The 22,573-nt window shown below is 35.6% G+C and overlaps 1 pseudogene; it reads right to left on the bottom strand.

The window, feature by feature from the left end:
• Window positions 1-1,355: 1,355 nt before the first annotated feature.
• On the bottom strand, window positions 1,356-22,076 carry LOC101084890 (annotated as a pseudogene).
• Between the last annotated feature and the right edge of the window lie 497 nt (window positions 22,077-22,573).

The raw sequence follows: 22,573 nt of genomic DNA, 5'->3' as shown, positions 1-22,573 counted from the left end.
CAGTTCTCCATGTGATTTCCTTCTATTCTTGTGCACATTACATGTGTTCCAAAACAAATGCATCTGACCAGCACTGGATACTAACTTCAACATAGAAGATAAAAGATAAATTCATTTTTTTCTCCATATTTAGTACTTCCATTTACATTTGGATTTCAAATTTTTCATCCGAGCAAGACAAAAAAATCAAAGTGTCCCACCAAAGTGTCCCACTTTGAAATTGTCTGTTTCTGGTGTTTACTTTCTGGTATTTACTTATGACTCTTTCTAAATATTAGAAATTCATATGTAAATGTTCATGCAATATAGAATACATGATGTTTAAACATAAAATGTATAATATGCAACAAATAATACAAAACATAATACAAATATTGTAATATAGCATATGTTGCATTTGTTATATATCGAACACACATATATTAATGCTTGAAATCTGAAATAATAGGTAGCACTTTTGAAGAACAGAAATACAGAGGCTGAATGTTGGTCAATTATACATAGGAGAGCAGAGTAGCAAAAAAATAAACACGAGTTTTAATAAAATTTGTGAGGATGAACTGAGTTGTAAACATGGAACAAAACAAGGAGAAAGTTCCAAGAGAAGGAATAGCAAATTGAAGGCACTGACATGTGAAACAGCACCACAGTGGCTTAAAAACTGAGTCTAATTAAGCTGGGTCACTGAACAATTTGACATTCCTGTTACATATTCCATACAGGATCCATCCTGTGATAGGAACCAGGATGAAATAGATGTTTGCTTAGGTCAGATCAAGTGATAATTTTATGAAAAAAAAAATGTTTTTGACAATGAATTAACTTTATTGAATGAAAACTACATTTAACTATTGTAAATTTGCTTTAAGTATAAATATCTGTTTTTAAATACTAAAGATTAAGATTTTGTTGTAAGGTCTTAATTTCCTGTCAATGACTGGTAAAGTGAGTAAATCACCTAACCCCAAGGATAAAATATAATCTCTTAACACAACAATAGAGACGCAAACTAAATATGGTTAATATGATTTTTATCTATGTTTGATAGAGATTTTCTATTCTAAGAATTTATACTTTCATGTCTCCTTGTTAGGGTTCACATTCTTAATTTTTCTCAATGAATTTGTTCAAAGGTGAATTTAAGTACACTGCACTATTACATTGTTAAGTAGTGCTTATTCAAAAATCTTAAAATTTTGATGCCTTTTTTATTAGTTACATTAGGAACAAATTGCCTGCCTTCTTTATGTGGTGATGTGGTGATGTGGTAAGTGGACATCAAAGCATATCTTGGGAATAATCTGTCTTGTACCACAAGCTACTCCTCATAAGCACACAATCGAAGCAAATACCTCTGATTGCAGTGAGTGTCCCTGGCTATCTATCACCAGCCTGTTTCTCTATATAAACATAGGATCTCCCTATGTGCCCCATATAAACTCCCATAAATCCTGTATATGGGCTCAACTGTTCATCTATTTTATTAAAGAACCATGTGTTTTATCCACTGGTATAGTAATATTCTGCTTTTGTTCGGGGGAAAAATAATTTTTTTTATGGTACGTAACAATTTTCTACTTTATTTCAGTACAACTTTCAACATACAGTCTACTACTTTTCAAGATATTTGAAGACTTAAAACAAAATTTCTATTGACTCCTTGCAAACAGTAAAATTTAAGTAAAATGCTTACATTCTTATTTGAAAACAAAAATCAGGTAAAAAAAATGGTGGGTGCAAGTTCTGCTCTCTGTTGCAATCTCACTTCAGATTTACTATTCCTTTTCTTCTTTGCATCTGTCCTTCTTTTCTTCATTATTTTCCATAGTCTCTTCTTCATCTTCAACAATCCCATCCCCTTGGTATTTGTCATGAGTCCACTTTGGACTGCTACCTGATTTTTTGAAGTTAAAGCACCCTCTGCCATGTTGAAAAGTACCATTACCTCTTCCTCTTTTGGCCCAATAATCCACACCATCATCTCTGTCATCATGAAAGGTTCCTCGTGGTCGGCTAACTCCTCCAAAATCTGAGTATTCTTTCAGTTCGTGGTGAGTTTTAAACTCTTCTTCTCTTTCCTTCTTACTCTCCTTTTCTTCTTGAAAACTGGGAGAAGGTAATGCTGAAGATGATGAGGATCGAGAATGATATTGCTTTCTATGTTTATGTTTACTGTCATCTTTGTAAGATTTGTATTCCTTGTAATCTTTTGGAATTTTTTCCTGCTTTCTTGATCCACTGGATTCCCTGGAGTCCTTGGAATCCCCCATTCTTTACTTCTTTCTTTTCTCCAACGATCAATGTCATGCCAAAGATCAGTAGAATCACACCTTAATTTTTTATCTCCCTTTTGATTTTCTTCTTTAAAAACTCTATCTTCTCCTGCTAAATGAGTATGCTTCCTCAGGGCACTTGGAGAGATGTCAATTCTCCTGTGTATCTCAGGGCTCTTTTGCCTGGCACTATATTCTTCAGTGGCTTTCTGATATGAAGTGAACCTCTCGTTTAGAGTCACTGCAGCTGATTTGAAGTATTGCTCTTTAACATGATGAACCAAGGACACAATGTGTTGAATAAATGACTCTGAAGTGCCTTTGATAGCCTGTGGCAACTTAATGTGGTCAAAGATGGTTTGGAATTCTTGTTCTTTCTTGACAGAATGCACAAATGTACTAGCAAGTAGTCTGTCTTTAGTCAAGGAAGCAGGTCTGTTAGAATCATCAAGTGGAACGGGTGCCGTTTTGAGTTTGACTTCAGGTCAATGAGAATCAGTGGCTATCATTTTGATCCTAAGTGGGCTCTCCTCTCTGAAGGTAGACTTTTCTCATGCATCCAGATTTTTGTGTACAGGGGGATTGTAATCAAAGAGGTCTTTGAGCTTTTCAGACTTTACCTGCTCAAGTGACTGAGTTTCTTTCTTTTACTGTTGTTCTCTCAGCATTTTTGTCTTCTTCCTTGTGCTTATCTTTTGCAGCTCTAGGCCTTTCCACTACGCAGCCAGTCTCTTTAAGTTTATAGTTTTTTTTCTTCTCTAAATCCATCACTTTCTCTATTGCCTTTCAGTGAAACTGTGGACTTGTACTTGGGTCCTTCCTCTTCAGTATTCTGGTGAGATGTAGTAGCAATTTTTTTACCCTGATCTGCAAGGACTGACGTCCTCAACTGTCTATAGTCCTCTGTCTCCTCTATGTCATCCCCTTCTGAATCATTAAACTTTTGTTTTCCAGACTCTTTACCACTAAAGTAATCTAGAGCTTCCTGATCTTCCCATTCTCCCTCTGTCCTCCCTTTCTCTGATCCTTTCTCCTTTGGAGCCTCTTTATCCCTGGTATTACCCCTATCAAGAAGGAATACTCTAGACTCTTCATCTGTGAACCTTTTTAAGAATTTTCCTGTCTTTGCAGTTTCCTGATCTACACCATCAGAATAAAATGAAGAACGTCCCCTAGCTTCATCTCTTAGAGCATTCTGTGGTGTGATTGTCCTTGCAGGGCTTCTTCGTGAAGGGATATGATGAACTGGACTATTCTGAGAAGGACTGCACCAACTAGATCCATTTCCAACAGAACCAGACCCAGACCTTTCAGGACTATGCTGAATGGAATGTGGATGCTGAGAGGGGGTGGTTTTTTTTTTTTTTTTTTTTTTTTGTAGAGTGAACTGTACTGAACATGGGAGCATCAGAGCAAGATGAACTCTGACTAGGTGGTGTAGTGATCGTTGAAGGATTATGAGGAGATCTGGGACTATTATCATAAGCTGAAAGGCCAAGCCAAATATCACCAGATGTGGCTGATGATTTGCGAAACTTATCAATAGATTCAGATGGATCATGTTCAAATGTATTTTTCGGTTCCTCCTGTGATTTACTTTTCAAAGGATTTTCATCTTGGGGCTCCCCTTCAGCTTTTTTGGTTTGTTTTTCCCGAGACCCTTCTCTTTTAGAGATAGGAGATTTGCTATATGGGGATGAAGAACAAGAAGAGGATGATCTTGGAGACCTAGAAGATCTATATGACTGGTGAGATATACTTCAGGATCTTTGAGAAGAAACGGATCTTTTTTTGGACTTCTGGAACGTGAATGACCTCATCTAGTACTCCTGGAGTGTCTTCTATTCCAGACAGGTCTATAACCACCTCGATGGTATCTAACTCCTCCTTGATAATACCCTCTGCCCCTTCCTCTGTACCTATAAGGTACCGTCTCATTCCTCTATTATTTCTGTAATCTCAACGATAATCTCTAGAATAAATACAATCTCTACTATGAGATCTTGAGTATGTCCTGGAACGAGACCTAGAACTGTATCTCTTCTTTCTAGAATGTGATCTTGATCTTATCGAGAACTAGAACGTGATCTAGACTTTGATCTCGAAGAATATGATCTAGATTTGGAGTGACACTTTCTTTTCTCCTTGGGTTTTATGCAGGATTAAGCACTCAGGTGAAGTCTTTGAGATGTTAAAATTCTTCCTGGAGAAAACGTTCTGAGAAATTAAACTCTGAATTCAAATTCCTGAAACACCTAAAGCATGGTTCCCGGGGCCTTATCTCCACTGTAACTACACAGTGGCCATTTCCCAACTCAAGCACAGGAGGAAAACCATAGAGGTATGTTCAATGCGTTAGCTCGTTTCCGTCACTTCCGATTTTTCTGGGAAAAATATTTTTTTTTACTGGAATCCAAGTTGAAAGGATTCATTGAGCAGAAACATAGAAGCCTTGACACTTTCTACACAAAAGTACTATTAAAAAAAAACAATTTATGGACAGAAACTCAGTCATTTTTCTTGATTACTCATCTCAGTTATATTACTGTTTATTCAGCATTAGAACTGTCTTGGAAATATGTATATTATCAAATGGAGTTAATATTGCTTCTTTCTGTTCACTGAATGGGCAAATTATTCAGTAGCTGCCAATATTGATGCATTACAATGTAATAGTCATATCCAAATTGCAAGATGATGACATTAATTAGACCAAATTTCTAACTTTTGAATTAAAAAAATTAATATAGATCTCTTAAATGCAATGCAGTTACTAATGTTCATGCTATGTTACTTTAAAAAACAGCTTTGCTGCTGACCTCTCAGAATAAAAGGAATGAATAAATTAAGTTGGGATGCCTTAAAATAGGGAGAAATAACTACACTCAGGGGCACCATGACATGGAGAAGGAACAACAATAACCAAAAAGACAATTTATTAGCACCAAAATAAGAGGTATTATTTATCCTATGGTAAAATAACCATGCTCATACTTAGGCATTTATCAAATATCTACCTACTGTATGCTGTACGATCTTTAAAATAGAATGTGAGATTTGGGTCTGTGTAGAAGTTGGAGCATGCCCTCCGTCACCATATTTTTTTATTACAAGATTGAGAAAACAATGGACACTTAAGATGCTTTGACTGTGTCTCAGGACACCACAGCTTTGTTTGGAGGTCATTTCTTACTGAATTTCTTACTACTGTGTTTTGAATATTTATTTCCTTATCTCGTTATCATTTTGTTCTTTATAATGGGGTTTATAAATTTATCTAAATGCCTGCGCTCTGTAAATACCTATCTTGTTATTTTTCTCTACAGCTCCTTGTATGTCAAGGGTTCCTAGAAAATACGTTATTGTTGCACAGTAAAGTCTTATATTTTAGAATTATACCTTCAATTCAGAGTTAGAGAGCTTTTTTCCCTGTTCTGGCAGGGTAGCCGATTCAGAGTGTCCGATAGAAAATTATAGCCATTCATCAATGAAGGCGAGGGAGTCATCTTTTATTGTAAAACCTTAGGCTTCTGGATGACTGTAAACTATCATAGACAGAATTACTCCCATTGTACTCCTTGGAGGCCTCTTGCTTTTCAGAAAAGAAAAACAGAGATAGTAAAGTTTGTTTGTTTCTTAACCACGGTCTACCTGGAGACTCCAAATATGCCCTTACTTCAGACTTCTAGATTTTAGGCCCTTCTCCTCAGACAGGGGCCTTTCTGAGAGATTGCGATTAAATTGTGGGATTCAAATTGGTATGATTTACACTGTAATCTCATCTAGTGGTGAAGTTACAAGTGGTTTAGGCCCAGGGACGGCGTTAGTTTATGAATAGATGTGATGATTTTTTACTGGGAGACTAAACAGGCAAGACAGAGGGTTTCCTGTTGCTTCTGTTTTTATATTCTTTTCTTCTCTTTGCACTAGTTGAGCTAGTATTACAAGGCAACTTATCTATAGAGACCAGAAAACCAAAATGAACCACACAAGCTTCCTGCACTTGCAACAGAGAAGATACTGTCCATTTTCTGTAAGAGTTCTGGTACAACAACCCAACCCTTTGATTCCTTTAATTGGGCTGGTAAAATAAAAAGAAAAGTTAATGGCTTTGCTCAGAATGATTGAAACATTATTGCCTCATGTTCTATGTTTCTCACCGTATCTTCCTTCCTCACCACAACTATTTTTATTCCCAAATTTTTGCAAGTCTAGAGTTTTAGCACCTGTAGGAACAAATAAATTGTACCATCATGATTGAAGAGAAAGATCGTTAATAAATAAATAAGTAGTAACTCATAATTCACTCAAATATTATGCCTAGAGAGGTATGTCCTCTTTTAAAACAATTTTTTAAACTCTGTATAAAAACTCATTTTATTTCTGGTTAGAAAATTCCTAAAGTGAAGAGGCAACATCGTTTATTAATAAACCTAAGGGATATAATTTTACTGCTAATAACAATATTACCATATGTCATAAACGATACCTTAAATTTAACAGTCGATTTTTCCAATCCTGTACTCCAGAGCCATCAGGGAATAAAGCTCAGTAAAACCAGAATGGGAGAGAAGGACACCAAAAAGTAACTGCCTTGTATGTAACTGACCAAGAAAACAAACTTAAGCTAACTGCAACACAAAATTCCTCAGAAATTCAATTGAGATAAATAGCATTTGTGGATGTTATTTATCAAGAGATGACAGGTAACACACTTTCTCAGGTATTAGAAAACTTTCCACTGTGTATTTGGCCTAAGCCACACATATCAATTTAAGATTTGTTCTTTCTTATAGGTGTTTTTCAGAGAAGAAAAACCTTTTCAAACATTTATTCAACAAACGTATATTGAGCACATATTATGTGTCAAGAACTGTTTGAAGTGCAGGATGCTCAACTAAGAGCAAAACAGACACCCAACCCTGCCTTTAGAGAGTTACATTCTAGAAGATGTAATAACTATTTTTCACGTACATGGACAATTACATAAGGTTATGGATTTATTGTCTCATTTCGACTATGGAAAACAGATTATTATACATAAGTTGATATTTCTACTAGTTCTAAACATTTTTCATTCCTATTTCTCTTTATTATTAACACCATTGTAAGCAATATTATCTTAAAATGCTTCTTGTATATTGTGGACTGTTTAAATTCTTTATGAAACAAGGTGAACTAAAATATACAAACAAAAATCAGTGTGAGCAATATTGGAGAATCAAACTAAATAAAAACTACTGAAAATTTAGACTTCTCATAACCTTAGGCATTAACATTTTGAAACTACATGAATATATATTTAAATCAAAGATGCAGGATGATTTATGATAGAAAGCTCTATCACCACAGAAGTTAAGAGGACTGTGATTTAATTATTTCTCTTTCACTGGTTTTATATGTAATAATTTAAAGAGCATGACCTCTCTAAGCCACAAATTATAAAAACCTATTTTATCAAATGGAATGTATATATTTTATATAACTTTTCAGTTAATTGCATATGCTAATAAATTAACAATTAATTTGCTTTCATTAGGTATAAGGATTTCCCCAAGTTTCTTCCAAATCTTGCTAATTGTCTATTACACTTAATTTTATTTATTATTAACCAAAAGCATTATTTATAAGATAAATATGATTATTACCCTCATATGACAGATGAGTGAACTGGGGTCAAGAGAAGCTAAGTCACCTGAGCGAGCTAGATTTGAACATAGACAACTATCACAGCTGAAAGACTTAATCACTACATAGCTACAATATTTATTCTGTATGAAATGTGAAAAAAAAAACATAGGTGTTAGTATACTTGTGTGGAGATGTAAGAAAAAAAACAAAAAAAGTTTAATGCAATAAGTGAAAAACGGGCATTAAAAGTTTAGTCCAAATGGAATTTAGAGCAAGAAGAAAACATCTCTTTGAACATTACTGAAAGGAGCTTCAAGAAGTTGGGGTACAGAATAAGTTTCCTTAGCAAGTTGAGAGATTATTAAGGGAGCAGTATTGTACGATCACAGTTATTAGAACTGTAAGATCTTTGAAAGACTACCTGTAGTAGGTACAAAAATGGCCTTTCAAAGCTGCCCATGCCCTTATTCCTGGAACCTGTCAATATATTATATTACTTGCCAAAAGGGACGCTGTAGATGTGTGATTAAGCATTTAGATATTGAGATAGGGATATATCCTGGATTATCCAAGTGTGCCCAGTCTAATCTCTTGAACCCTTAAAATGAGAAAAACTTTCACATATAGAGTCAGAAAGAGATGATAAGACAAGAAACTGTAGAGATTCAAAGCTGGAGATGAATTTGGACAGGGTTTGCTGGCCTTGAAGATGGTGGAAGGAGGGCACAAGCAAAGGCAACCGGTGGAAACAGAGAACGATGCTTCCACAAGGAAACAGGGACTTCAGTTCTGTAACAGCAAAGAACTGAATTCTGCCAATAATTTGAATGAACAAAGAAACACATCTTCCCCTAGAGCTTCCAGAAAGGAATGTAGCCATCTAACACATTTGCTTTTAACCGATGTCTGACTTCTGACCTAAACAATTATTAAAAAAAAAAAATTGCATTGTTTTAAGCCCCTGAATTGGTGATAATTTATTATGGCAGCAACACAAAACTAATACATCATTTGAAAAGAATCTCTGTACCTACACAAGCAAATTATGTGTCCCTTCTAAATTTTTTAATGTTTATTTATTTATTTATTTATTTATTTATTTAGAGAGGGAGAGAGACAGAGACAGAGTGCGAGTGGGGGAGGAGGAGAGAGAGGGAGACACAGAATCTGAGCTGTCAGCACAGAGCTCAATGTGGGGCTCAAACTCACGAACCATGAGATCATGACCTGAGCCAAAGTCAGACGCTTAACCGACTGAGCCACCCAGGCACCCCTGTGTCCCTTCTATTGGTAAAGTATTATATCTTAGATATGTTAGGAGAGATTTTTACATATAACATAGCTGGAAAATGGCAGTTACATCTGAAAAATCCCAGAATGACAAGTATTCATGATTTTTAAGACTCTTTGGAAAACAGATTCCAACTCTGTGTCAACTAATATATTCTAGGAGATAAAATTCTTATTAGAAAAGCTTAAGTCTGGGGGCCCCTGGGTGGCTCAGTCGGTTAGGCTTCCGACGCTTGATTTTAGTTCAGGTCATGATTTCATGGTTCATGAGATTGAGGCCTACTTGGGGTTGTGTGCAGACAGTGTGGTATCTGCTTGGGATTCTCTCTCTCTCTCTCTTTCTTTCTCTCTCAAAATAAATAAACAAACATTAAAAAAGAAGAAGAGGAGTGCCTAGGTGGCTCAGTTGGTTAAACATCCAACTCTTGATTTCAGCTCAGGTCATATCTCACAGCTCGTGAGTTCGAGCTCCACATCGGGCTCTGCACTGACAGTGTGGTACCTGCTTGGGATCATCTCTCTCTCTCTCCCTCTCTCTGACCCCCACCCTCCCTTTCATTCTCTTTCTCTCTCTCTCTCCCTCTCAAAATAAATAAATAAAACTTAAAAAAAAGAAGAAAAAAATCTTACATATCAGTAAAAAAGGATTTCAATTTTGTATAATTAAATTTTTCATAAAATTACAGAATGTTTGAGCTAGAGGCAAACTTGAAGATAATCATAATCATCTCTTTAAAGTTATATATGAGGGTGCAGAGGGTACAATTTGTATTGTACATGTAAGCTTTAGTTTTTTCCAATTTGAGGAAAGATTTTGGGATAAGTTTTCACATTCAAAAATCTACTTTTCTTTGGTGTCCATATTTGTTTATATTCTATTATCAGGTTATATTGAGAACTACAACACCAACCTCAAAAGGGTCTTCTCCGCCCATGAATCCATAGGCTGTTTAAAGAATCAAATGCTAAAGTGTGAACCTGAGCTCCACCAGAGAAAGCTATTTTGATGATTTATTATGAACATGATTCATTATGTCATCACTAAGATGGGAACAACAACATGTATTACAAGGGATACATGGCCAGCACTCCTCACACCATATTTTAGAAACCTTAAACCCAAATTGTGACAGGTAGGTATAAAGAGAATTGATTTAAGCTTCTTTAAAAATGTAAATGCATTCATAACTTTAAGTCTGCACATATATTCCACCCCTGACTTGGACTTCTAAACTGTTTCTATTTTCTTTTGAACCTTTATTTATGGAATTTCCATACTTATTTTATATAAGTGGTACAGTTTTGTTGTTGGATACACAACTGCATCTCCAGGAAACTTACATATATGGGAAAAGAGCTTAGTAAATCATCTTTGACATATAATAAAATCTTTATAGAAGAACAATGAAAAGACAAATGGTTATCAACGTACTTTTTTGTCTTAGTCTTCCTCATATCACTGATACCAAGTCTAAAACTTATTCCTTGTTTCCTCCAGCCTATACATGGAATGAGTACTACGGAAAGGTAGGTAGGACATGGCATTCCAATTCTAGGAATCTTGAAACTCATTATTCCCATTAATTAAGGTTGGTATTTGACATAAAACCAGATTGGAATCCAGCTGTAAATCACTTACACACTCATAACTGCAACGCTTTTTGAGAGAATTGGGTCAGGAAAAGTTCTTAATGATAATTTAGGTTCAAAGTCCTTGGTGTTATGGTCAAAGTCACTATAAGTATATAAGATTGCTTCCTATTTTAGGCAGTATTTCTCTTTGAATAGAAGACCTGTGTTTTTATTTTAAACTAATCACAGTGATTTATAGATGCTGTGAATTATCTCTGCAACAGAATTAGATAGTGACTTTATAGTGACACTTGATGCTTCTTAAATTTTCTAAAGTAGGTCATAAATCAGATAACCTTACAGAAACTTTTAGTCCTTAGAATCACATTGCAAAAAATATATATACGACTTGTCTGTTCCTCTACTACTATTATTTATTTGTATAGCCAACTAATTGTCAAAATGTTCTGAGAGACAGAGAGACAGAGAGAAAGACAAGGGGAGAGAAAAATCAGTTTCTTCTAAAAGAGTTAGATCTATCATCTTTGTAATTGATAAATGAATTCAAAAGGCAATTTTCAGCTCGAGAAAGTTTGATGTTGATGATTGTGGTGCCATTTAATGATGATGACAATGATTATGATGACAGTAACAATGGATATTGTTCAAGAAATGCTTGTGCTAGGCCAGGCTTTCTCATACTTTATCTCATATGACAGACCATTCACCAATGGGAAAATATGGTAGGAAGGAATGATTTTGATTATGAAGATAAAACAATATCTAAAACTCTTAAAAAGTGAGACAATACAAATGCTATAGATAATCCCTGGAGGAAATTCCACTAATTCCATTAATAAAAGCTATATTAGTTTTGCTTGTAAAACAAACTCTTCCATTGGTGAAGAGAAAAAGAAAAAGTAAAATCATGTTAAATATTTTATCTAAAATGGAAGTTATCAGGAGTGATGCACTTTTTAAAGTGGTTTGGGAAATCATGGTTATAAAATCACAGATTTTAATAATACAAACACATGCATGGTTTCCAAATTTTTGCTAAAGACACAAATAAGAGGAGGATAAAAGGAAGCCAAGAAGCCTCAAAGGCAGACAACTTCAGGTGGAGATTTGATAGAGTGGCAGGTATTACACATATCCTTCTGCCATAATATCTGAAAAGCAAAGACTGTAAGCACACATGAACCACCTGTTTATCAGGCATTGGACAACACCCTTGCTTTCTGTGGGGGGTCACCACCCAAATTGTGACATGGGGATTGGAACCTAAAAGTCAAGTCTAACTAGTAGATGCTCAGGGGCTGGGGCTGCTGACTGTGCTGGAATTTGGAAGAAAGGACACCAGAGGTGAAAGAGTTGGGCAGATAAGCAGATCTAGAGCACTGCACAGGGTCTCCTTTAAGGCTCTGCCTAGATACTAACCTGTGCGTGCACTGAGGGAGATTTGGGAGGCCAGGCAGCGAAGAGCTAACGAGGGCAGTGTGATTAATGCTTATTCTGGAGGCATCATCTTGTGGGGAGATTATGGACATGGGAATAGCCAAAGTGGAGACACCTCATTGAACATCAGGACATTCTACTGGAACCTGAGAAGGGGGTTTTAGAAGTAGGGCATCTCTAGCCCTTAAGAATAGACTTGATCCTGCCTAACAATGCCTGAAACCAAGGTTTGCTGGCATCAGCTGATCTGACTTTTGCTAGAATAAAACTTGATACAATTTTTAGATGGATGCAACAAAATTAAAATATAGTACCTGCGTTCTTCAGGATAGAATTAAAATTACTAGCCATGGCCACTTAGGAAAACAGATGCTAAAATAGAGACTCAAGGATACCTACTTGAAGATTCTGTGGCAAAATTCCCATGTGTGGAGAATTTATCAAGTTTATCAGTAGGAGAAATACAGTTCTCTCTCTCTTTCTCTCTCTCTCTCTCTCTCTTTCTCTGTCTCTCTCTCAACTATGACGTTTGAACAAAAGACTATGACCATATATATAATTTATATAGAAGTAATATAGAAGACTTTTGAATTCTGAATTTTCTTATTTTAGCTATTTTCTTTTTAGAATGATCAGAGGGTTGCATAATAAATAGTGATTTACCAAGACCCAATAAGGCAGGGTTTTTATTGTTTGGTTGTTTTTTGTTTTTGTTTTGTTTTGTTTTTGGTATTTAGTCCTTTTTGGGTACTTCTGCTTCTCTAATCATGCCATTTTGTGATAAAAATTAACCCCCACTCTTACTATGTAATTTCATTTTATCAGGTTATAGTCCACATTTATAATTAAATATAAAGCTGTAATTATCCAAATTTATCCAACACAATATAAGTGTTCTGGGAACTCTGACATACATAAGATGGGCACTGTGGAGAAAGGATATATGCCCCTTTTCAACTGAATCAGGAATGACTGGACACTTACACCGGTGCTTCTTAACTGAAAGTTTTGAAGATCAGGGAAACTCAAACACTTTAAGATGAAGATATTGATTTAAATATGATATGCTTCAAAAGATAAGTATTCAAATCTATTCTTTCTAATATCTTATTTTGTGGGATATGTGCTATTTATGGTGATGGATGAATTTGGTTAGTTACTGAAGAAGGAATCAACATATAAACAGTGGCCCCTGTAGTACATCATTGTAATTGTTCTTTCTTTGAGCTGAACTTTAGATGATGAGATCTTTAAAAAAAATTAGTTACTGTGAACTAAATCTTCTCTTTGTCAATACTCTTTCTCCCAGGAACCTAGGGAAGGGTCAAATGATACACAACCATGTTTGCGGGTTATCCATTTGTGTATGTGTGCATGTATGTATTTACATGTAAAGGTTTAGGGAAGTAATGACAGAATGGAAATTGGTACTGGTAACAACTATTCAACACATAAAACAAGAAAACATTTCTCACCAAGATATCTGATTATCCCTTTGTTTAAAATGTCAAAATCTTTATAAAAGGGGTTACACATTCAGAGCATTGTGAATCCTAGTGAAGAATCCTAATGAAGTCTGATTACTTCTTAACATGTGATTTGTTTCAATAAATTTACAAATCTATCAAATGCAAAAAAAGATTTACCTTGAAGTGTGGTGGATTTGTGATCATAGAATATTCCTGAAGGTCAAAGACTTTGTTTCCCAAGAGGTCCATTTGGAAAGGGCTTGTCTAATTCCCTACTCTTGCAGATAACTTTCCTCCAGGGACATCTCCAGGAAAAAACAACAACAACAACAACAACAACAACAACAACAACAAAGGTAGTAAAAGGAAGAACAGAAGCACTAAAATCTTCAGTGAAGCCTCCACTCTGGATGTGAAACACTTTTTTTTTAATTTATTTTTTAATGTTTATTATATTTGAGAGAGAGAGAGAGAGAGAGATACAGAGAGCAAGCAGGGAAGGGGCAGAGAGAGAGGGAGACACAGAATCAGAAGCAGGCTCCAGGCTCAGAGCTGTCAGCACAGAGCCCAATGAGGGGCTTGAACTCACAGACCACGAGATCATGACCTGAGCTGTAGTCAGATGCTTAACCTACTGAGCCCCCCAGGCACCCCCCACCCCCCGTTTGTTTTTGTTTTTTTTTTAGAGGAGAGAGTGAGCGAGCACAGGAGGAACCTGATCCCACCACCATGGGATCATGACCTGAGCTGAAATCAAGAGTTAGATGCTCAACCAACTGAGCCATCTAGGTGGCCCACAACTGTGGATTTGAAATAAAGTAGCAGTTGGGTGAGTCCCTCATACTTACATGAAACCTGTTTAAGTTACCTTGGACTTCATAAACAGGGCCAGGTTAGGTGAAAAAAAAAAGATTTTTGCCTTCATTTCCAACTTCAAAATAAATGGATTCATTTGTTAACCCATATTTGTATTCCCTTAAGTTTTTTATTTAAAAAAATGTTGTAAGTTTATTTATTTATTTTGAGAGAGAGATAGTGTGCACAAGCATGAGGGAGAGGCAGGGAGACAGAGAATCCCAAGCAGTTTCTGTGCCTTCAGTGCAGAGCCCTATGCAGGGCTTGAACTCATGAACCATGAGACCATAACCTGAGCCAAAATCAAGAGTATGATGCTTAACTGACTGAGCCACCCAAGTGCCCCAAGCATTCCCGTAAGTTCAATTTCAATACTGACGTTTTTATCTCACTACAGTTAGAAATAAAATATGCAATATCCAATACTGCTGAACTATCATGAAAAATATATCAAACACCAATGTAACTGACAATTTTTAAAGCTATAAGGAAATTATCTTTAAAATGCTCCCAAATCACTTTTCAAATATTAGGTCATTTTATTTTGTATTCATACACACACACACACACACACACACACACACACCCAGTGTAAATATAGACTTTTACATGCAAAAGACTATGACATTTGAACTGAAGAATATGAATATATTTTAATTCATTGTTAACTTTATTTTACAATGTTTCAAAGTGGCAGGTGAAAGTACAACATACTTGTCTTTGAGAATTGAAAAGTGGTCAAAATATACTGTTTTCATTATAATGTCTTATTAAAGATTATTAAAATAGTATTTTTTGATGGTTAATCAAACCTTTGGAAAAATGAAATTTGATCTATTTTTTTTTCAGCAAGTGGTTCATTTAAAGATAGTTCTTTTTCTAGCTCTGTCCTAATTAAATCTTCTTCTAGTTCTGCCCTAATTAGAGGCAATATCATTTTCCAAAAACAAACAAATGAATGGGTTGCTTAGAAGTATAAACCAACCATGGGGGAATAAGAAAATATTGGCTTAGTAAATCTATGAAAATTAAAATAATTGAGTTACTTTTTTATGTAACTGAGTTACTTTAATATTAATCATTCATATTTAACCTACCGTGCTTGTTTGCCATATGCCAGTAAACCAACCCAAAGGTGCCAAAAATTACCATTGATCAATACCTTGAAATTACAGCATTTGAGCTTTAACCTTTAATTCTGCTGTATTGTACTCTGTATTCTATCATTATAATTTGTGGAATTATTAATTCTGGAAACAGACCAATGTTATTCAGATCCTTGTAGAATTTTAAAAGTTAACCCTTTCTACTTATAGAGACCATAAAATGGAAGGAAATTCTGTTTTGGATCATAGTGAGCTAATGCCCCTTTATTTACAAAAGGACGTGGAAGGGACTAACAAAATATACAGTATGGAACATTCAGATCCTTAGATATTTAATACTTCCTCATGATGAAATAAGACAAAAGCAAATTAAGACTATAGCCAATACACTTAATTAGGAATAATCTTCTGTAGTAGAAAAAGCACTGAATGTGCAATGTCAAGATTAGTAGGCTCTTCACCAATTTTTTGCTTCATTTTGGTACATCGCTTAACTGACTAAAACTTTAGTTTGTTTGGGATGCCTGGTGACCTAGTTGGACAAGCATCCATCTCTCGATTTTGACTCAGGCCATGATCTCACGATGTGTGAGATTGAGCCCTGCATCAGGCTCCACACTGACATTGTGGATCCTGCCTGGGATTCTGTCTCTCCCTCTCTCTCTGCCCTTCTCTCACTCTCTCACACACTTGCTTTCTCTCTCTTAAATAAAGTAAACTTAAAAAAAACACTTTAGTTTACTTACTTATAAATTAATACTGTTAGCCTGGCTTTAAGATACATTTTTACTCTGAAATTCTAGGCCCCTTGTTAAAAATTTATCATAAACATTTGACACTACTGACTTGATTTTTTTTTCACTGCTATAAATAATCTTTCAAGTGCATATTATTTAGGTGACAATTCAGTGCAAATGCATATAAGCTTCCTCTTGGTTACCCCAACAATAGACATACCAAGTGGTTAATTAGTTCTCCTCTGCGCCTAGGGTAAACACATGGGATTTTATATGGAGCATGAAATTGTTGCTTTTCTCTGTAACTTACAACAAAGAGGCTTAATTTTGGAATTATGTTGGGAATTCTTAGAAGGCTTATCCTTACAATGCATGGATTACAAAGAAAAAAACATTTACAGAAATGTAAAGATCACTGGTGTGGTGCACTTCAAATACTCCACACAACCAGAACACAGAAGAGACTCCAGATAGAGACCTCCAACTATACAAGAGAGGTACGTTTACATTCAAGTAGAATGATCAAAGATCCAGGGTTACCTAGGACCACTCTCACTGCATGCCTGTCATTCCAATGTAATTCTTAATAGTGCCCCCTTTCATTCTCAAAAGTGTCCTTTGGTTGGTAAAGAAATATATACACACACACACACACACACACACACACACACACACACACACATACTATCTCTATATAATTTTTAAAAAGTTATTTCCATCATATCTTTAATAATTCATTTCAATATGAAATGGCCCACAGACTTTACGCAAACTCCTCAACTACTGCCCTTCCTTTGTTTAGTTTTTACTCTGATTCCTTAAGATTATACTGTTACAGCATTGATGTTTCTTTCCAGTTTCCTCTTCAATTTTTTGGCAATTACAAAAGAAGTGGAATCTCTAATTTATTCCTAGAACAGTGCTAAATGTACAAACTTTATCACAACCTACAAGATATGAAATTAAGTTTTCTTGAGAGTTTTATTAATACCTTCTTGTAACATAGCTTTAAAAAGAACGTGTTTATGCTCAAATTAAGTTTATTTAATTTTCCAGTTTCTTAAAAACTGGATGGAGAGGCTACTAATAACTCCATTCTGTAGGTTGTTCCCCCAACACTGTCCATTCAATATATTAAAAAAATTTATAAAACAAACTGGATGGAAAGTTTCTGAAAGTACTTTACTTAAATGTAACTTCACAGTACTTGGCAAATATATGCATTATTAGCTAGAGTGGGTTAGGAATATTACATCAAAAGTTAAACTCAAAGGCTTCCATGAAGATAGGGTACTCCTGCTAGGTAAAAAGCTCTTAATTAATAAATCCCTTTTGTCTTCTAACCTTAGAAATGGATGAGTAGTTACTACAGCATCAGACTTTGCCTCACTGTCTAGGCAAGATAAATGTTTATAATGTGCTTTGGCATGGAAGTAGGTGTAATGGCTAAAAGCTTAACATTGGAATTGAGAAAATTAATTCAAATCTTGGCTCAGTTGCTTTTAGGCTAATTTGGTTTTGTTCATGTTATAAAAAAAAATCTTCAAATGGCTCCATTTCATCAGTTAGAGAAAGACAGATACATGATTTCATTCATATGTGGAATTTGAGAAACACAACAGATGAGTATGGAGGAATGGAAGGAAAAATAAGATACAAAACAAGAGAAGGAGGCAAACCATAACAGATTTTTAAATACAGAGAACAAATAGCATTGCTAGAGGGGAGATGGGTAGGGGAATGTTTCAAATGAGTGATGGGCATTAAGAAGGGTATATCTGGGGCTGAACACTGGATGTCACATGTAAGAGATGAATCACTAGGTTCTAGTCCTGAAACCAAGACTACACTGAATATTAACTATCTTGATTTTAAATTAAATAAATGTAAGTGATAATGGTGATGATGATGATGACGATGACGACGATGATGATGGCAATGACAACCAGCCTCACAGGGATATTATGAAAAAAAAAGTTATTGCATGGAATTTACTGAGCATACTGTTTGAGACAAATTACTAGCTAATAAATAGTAGTTATATTGTTGATTACTAGGACATTCCTGGCTCTGAAAAAAAAATGAAACATTTTAAAAGGCAGGCTCTTGGGGAGGGTGAATGAATAGGCAGAGCACAGAGGATTTTTAGGGCAATGAAGTACTCTGTATGATTCTATAATGATGGATATATCTCATTATTCATTTGTCTAAACCCACAGAATATATGCCACCATGAGTGAACTGTAATGTAAGCTTTGGCCTTTGGGTGACTGTGATGAGTCAATGTAGGTTTACAAAATGTACCACTGTCGTGGGGGATGTTGAATATGGGGAGGATATGCGTATGTGGGAACAGGAGATATATGGGAAATCTCTGTACCTTCCTCTCAGTTTTGTTGAGAACCTAAACATGCTCTAAAAATTAGCCTTAATTTTAAAAAAGGCAGGTACTTAACAAAAAAAAAAACAATAGTTGCTTATTAATATGCCTTAGTGAAGTAGCAAGTAAGGTGCAAGTGGAAAGTGAATTTATGGAATGGTTTCATAAATAAAGAAGGAACACAAACCTTGTAAAAATTAACTGTATTTTAAAAATAATTGTGAATATTTATAGATCTAATGCTGCTTGTTTTACTATATCGAAAAGAATGTGATCTTTGTGAATGGCTACCCAACAAAATACTTAGAACTATAATTATATATCTTTAACTTTTTTGATGTGTTTTGCTAATTTGAATAATATAGGTACGTATGTCATGTTCGTACTTAATTTTTAAGTATTTTCACATACTTCAGCATTTTAACATGCAGTTTGAGTATTATATTTTTCGTGCATACCACTGGTATACATTTATTACTATCCCTACTATTGTAGGAATTATTGTAGAATTTTGTACACTTAGGTCTTGAGGTTTGCAGTCTATAGAAGTAGGTAATGTGACAGTGCTTGAAATATATGAGAGGCATGTTTTGGCCTCCCATAAATCTGTGAGAGAAAACATAGTCTTTCCCCTTCCTGATGCATAGGAGGTGGTTCCACAAGATCTAATTACAGGTTAGCTGTCAATTAGTCACATGCAAGCCCTTTGAAATGCATGTGAATCCTTTGATCTCACTACAGTACCCCTCCATGTGTCCCCTTGCTCTGTAAAATCTGTGGACTGTGTTCTAGATTTGTGAAGAATAAATGCACAGCTGAATCACTGTCCACCTGATCCTATCAGTAAATTACCCTGAGTAAATTGTGTGGAGTCACATCTTTGTTTTCTAATCTTAAAATGCCTCCTCAGTGGCACAGGGGATGGGCGGGGGTGGGGGAGAATACTTTACTGTCCCTTCTCCACCTTCTAACACATGGATGTCTAAAAAAACACCCTGGCGAGACTACGTACAATAATTACCTTACAGTGTTGTTGTAAGGGTTCGGGGAAAACATAGGGTTACTGCCCAGTGAAATAATAATTTAAATTTGATTTGAAATATCATTTATTTTATACTATAGTCTCATGATCTGGGATTTGGGCTACTCCTATGCATCAGTGCACAGGGATTATAATCATGTTAGCCCTCCTCCTGGTTTTATTTTATGCTTGTTTTAACTTTTACTTCTTTTCATGCTCTTTAAAACAAGGATTTTCTATAATATATTTGATATATGATCCCTAAAATCCATCCATCCATCCATCCATCCATCCATCCACACTGCTTGTCTGTGTGTTTTCCATCTAGCAATTACTAAGCTATAGAATACCTCTGGGTTCTAAATTCGATTCACTAAACACTGGCTTTAAGATGACTCCATGTTTTGATGTGTATATTTATTTGCTTCTAACTCATTTTTATTTTTTGTTATTATTATTATTGTTATTTAATTTTAGAGAGAATGTAGGAAGGGGAGAGAGGCAGAGGGAGTGAGAGAAAGAATCTTAAGCAGGCTTAATGTTCAGCATGGAGCCCAGTGCACGGCTCTATCCCATGACCCATTGGATCACAACTTGAGCCGAAATCAAGAGTTGGACACTCAACCAAATGAGCCACCCAGGCACCCAGCTTGTACTACTTTTTAAATATATGCCCTCCACATTCTACCTTCCTATCTTTCTTTCATTCTACCTCTGAACATACCCTTTTTCATTCTTCATTTTGCTCACTTTGGCTTTTCTTTCACATTTTATTCATCATTCTCTATTTACTTGCCCCTTTCTAGTATTTCCTACCTCAATCTCCAGTTGCTTTGATAGCTATATCATCCATCATATTATAACTTAAACCAATTAGTCTGTGGCTTCCTGCCCTCTGCTATAAACAGAGGATAGTACCCTCAGGGGAAAACATATGCATGTTAATTTCAACCAATGCATTTTCCTTCATTTAGAGGTTAAACCCCCTCCCTTTTCAGCTTAATTTTATTCACTCTTTAGTACTTTTAAGTATTTCTATATGTTTAAAATTCAAATGTGAAACTCTGTCAAGACTTTAAAATTATCATCTGAAGAAATGCTAGCCTTATTCAAACAACCTTACCTTTATAACTATTCTAACATCAATTTATTTTTTTAACTAAATTTTTTATTAACTAAGTAGAGATGCTGGGTATATTACTATGGACACTAATATAAATAAAGGCTAGTTTGGTGGCAACTACTCTAATTTCAGATTCAATTTAAAAGAAGAGAAACTTATATTTATGATTGAATCACTCTATTTGTGGCTGCAAATTTTATATAATGCCAATGATTTTTTAAAAATTAAAAGTGTTACATTTTATAGAATTTAACCAGCTTTATAAAAAGCTTTTTACCAAATTTTTAGTCTGAAGACAGCAGAAGTTATTTTTGTGTTATACGGATACAGCCTAAATTTTAGTCTTTAATGTTTATAATAAAAGTTATTTACTAGGAGAAAACAGGTGATATTTATTGTGTTTTCTGAATCATATTTTTCTCAATATGAGAAAGAAAACTTGGTAATTTTAATTTAGCTATATTATAACTTGTCTTATAATCTGTCCATTTATCTACTTCAGGTCAGTTTTGGAAAACATAAGAAAAACAAAAAAACAGTGTTATGTGACTACTGGAAAACAAAATAAACTTTCTGAAATGTTAGGTTTTGATGAAATAAAACAGGTGATTACAATAAATCCAATAAATCACTCAGATACTTAGAGATTTTAAAATAGCAGTTGTATTTTTAAACATAAAAAATAGGAGTTTTATTTAGTTCTTTGCCAATAACCATTATTAACCTGACTTAGATTGGCAAACAATGTTTTCTAAATTTATTTCCTAGGAGAAAAGTTAAGATTACAGAGCAGCAAGAAGACCCTGAGCTTGTCTCATTCCTAAAATGCAGCTAGATCAGCACCAAACCATTTTGAGCACCTAGGAAATTGATCTGAAGATTAACACCACAATCGCATAACTTGAGCCACAGAATATGACAGGTATGCGGTATGGAGATGTGAACTCTATGAGAGAAAATCTGTGGAGGGTAGAGAGTTCTTTTCACGGAGAGAGGACAGAGAAAGAGAATGGGGGAGAGTGCGGCACATTGGGGTCATGCAAGAAAAGCACTCCCCCCAAAGTAGCTGGAGAGAAAGAGGGAGAAAGAATGAAAACACTCATCGGAGGCCATACAGCCTGCCCACAGGCAAAGGTCCCAGCAGACCCGGAGAGCAGCCATGTTTGCGGGTATTAGGACAAACATGCCAGAGTGTGGTGAAACCTGGTGTTGGCTGTGTGTTGTGATTTGACATACTCTCTGAACCTCTGCTGGTGGGAGATTGCACGAACACTTTCTGGAGCAAGCTGGCACCTGGTTATTGCTCACAATATCCTCCCCCAGAGAGTTGGTGCAGGTCCAAACCACAAGGGTCTCTGAAATCTGGGGTGTTGAAACACCACCCCATCTGAGACAAAACTATGGAGAGAGGTGCCACCTAGCAGGTGGAAAATCTGGACCGAGGGTAAATGAAGGGAGTGGATGGAGACCTGAGATGAACGAGGTGTGCTTGATTGCTGATTGGTGAGAGGGCAAAGGACACTGGGGAGCTGAGTAAAAGCCCTTTCCACCTCTCCCACACATGCGCATGCACATGAGCACACTGATCCAACCCAGTAAGCTAAGCAGTGCCACCTAGTGGAGAGTGGAGACATTACACCAAGCCCTGCCCAACTGTG

This window comes from Felis catus, chromosome B4 (assembly GCF_018350175.1).
Source record: "Felis catus isolate Fca126 chromosome B4, F.catus_Fca126_mat1.0, whole genome shotgun sequence".
NCBI lineage: Eukaryota > Metazoa > Chordata > Mammalia > Carnivora > Felidae > Felis > Felis catus.
Note: the sequence above shows the minus strand (reverse complement) of the source record. Positions and strands in the feature narration are given on the sequence as shown.